The sequence below is a fragment of the Prionailurus viverrinus genome, chromosome C1, assembly GCF_022837055.1.
Source record: "Prionailurus viverrinus isolate Anna chromosome C1, UM_Priviv_1.0, whole genome shotgun sequence".
Taxonomy (NCBI): Eukaryota; Metazoa; Chordata; class Mammalia; order Carnivora; family Felidae; genus Prionailurus; species Prionailurus viverrinus.
The window spans coordinates 41,919,158-41,921,229 of NC_062568.1; the positions used below are offsets into that span (position 1 = coordinate 41,919,158).

General features: G+C 39.2%; 1 pseudogene; it reads right to left on the reverse strand.

Annotated features, from left to right (window-relative positions):
- Positions 1–730: 730 nt before the first annotated feature.
- Positions 731–1,411, reverse strand: LOC125171598 (60S ribosomal protein L10a-like; annotated as a pseudogene).
- Positions 1,412–2,072: the final 661 nt, after the last annotated feature.

Consider the following 2,072-nt stretch of genomic DNA (forward strand, 5'->3'; position numbering starts at 1 on the left):
AAATAATGAAAGTTTTACTTCTTACATACCAATTTGGATGTTTTTGTGTGTGTGTGGTTTTTTTCATGTCTGATTGCTGTGGCTAAGACTTCTAGTACTATGTTGAATAAAAGTGGTGACAGTGGACATCCTTGTCTTATTCCTGAGCTCAGAGAAAAAGATCTCAGTTTTTTTTTTAATTTTTTTAATGTTCACTTATTTTTAAGAGAGAGAGAGAGAGAGAAACAGACGGGCAGAGAAAGAGGGAGACCCACGGAATCAGAAGCAGGCTCCAGGCTCTGAGCTGTCAGGACAGAGCCCAATGCAGGTCTCCACCTCAAAGACCATGAGATCATCACCTGAACTGAAGTCAGGCACTTAACTGACTGAGCCACCCAGGTCCTCCGTCTGTTTTTCACTGTTGAGTAAAATGTTAGCTGTGGATTTTTCATATATAGCGTTTATTATGTTGAGGTCTCTCAACATATTATATTAGGTCTCTCTAAACCTACTTTGTTGAGAGTTTTATCATGAATGGATGTTGTACTTTGTCACATGCTTTTTCTGCATGTATTGAGATGATCATACAGTTTTTACCCTTTCTCTAGTGAATGTGATGTACCATGTTGGTTGATTTGCAAATACTGAACCACCTATGCCTCCCTGGAATAAATCACACTTGACCATGGTGAATTATGTTTTTTAACGTATTGTTGGATTTGGTTTGCTAATATTTTGTTGCGGATTTTTTTTAATTGGTAGCACTAGGATTTATTAAGCTGTGCCTTAGTAAAGAGGCACTCTTAATGTATAAAGCCAGGGCATGCTGCCAATACTTCTTAAGCAATGATACTAGGATATTGACAGCTAAGTGGATGTTGTACATAAGCTCATTATCTATCATCTTCATGTGGCCAATGGCCACTGCCCAACACAACACTTCTTCTTCCTCTTGAATTTGATCATGGACTTCGCTTTGACATGGGCCACCATTTTCTCACTGTAGGGCAGCAAGGAAGGAATTTGCCAGCCTCATTAAAGCCCAGGCCCAGGATCAGGGGTATCTGCTTGAAAGAGATTCTGAAGCCAAAAAGGCATCATATTTCCTGGACAGCTTCTTGACCAATTTCTTACTCTTGTTGAGTTTCTTCAACACCTCAATGTCTACATGGGACATTATCCACATGGACCAAGGCCAAGCCACAGACTTGGCCTCATCACAGTGCTGCAGGCCCCCCAGAATACATATGAATAATTTGGGCAGGGAGTGGACTTAAGCTTGATGATGCATGCCTGAGAAACATTTGCCCTAGTTCTTCTGGCTAATCTTCAGCTCGATCATCTCCAAAAACTTCCAGCACTTGCACTAGTTCCCATATAGGACTTCCCACACCACCATGTAGACAGTGGCATGGGAGACTTTGCTGGACATAGAGACTGGAGCTAAAATAACTGGAAAAGAGATTTGTTGAGAATTTTTTGCATCTATGCTCATCAGAGATATTCAATGTAGTATCTTTGTAGTGTCTCTATCTGGTTTTGGTATCAGGGTAATGATGGCCTCATAGACTCAATCTGAAAACTTTCCTTCCTCTTCTATATTTTGGAGCAGTTTGAGAAAAAAAAATAGGCATTAACTCTTTTTTTTTTTCATTTTTATTTCAAGTAGGCTCCACACCCAATGCAGGGCTTGAACTCACAACCCTGAGATTAAAAGTCACGTGCTTTACAGATTGAGCCAGCCAGGTACCCTGATGTTAAGCCTTTTAAAAATTTTTGATAGAATTTAACTGTAAAGCCATTTGGTCCTAGGCTCATTTGTTAAGATTTTTTTTGATTACTGATTCAATTTCATTGCCAGCAACTTGTCTGTTCAAACTTTCTATTTCTTCTGGATTCAGTTTTGGCAAGTTATATGTTTCTAAGAATTGATCCATTTCTTCTAGGTTGTCCAATTTGTTGGCATATGATTTTTCCTAATATTCTCTTGCAATCCCTTGTATATTTGCGGTGTCAGTTGTTATTTTGCTTTGACATATCTGTTTTTGAGATTTGCTCCTTCATTTCTGGTTTTGCTTATTCGAGCCCTCTCT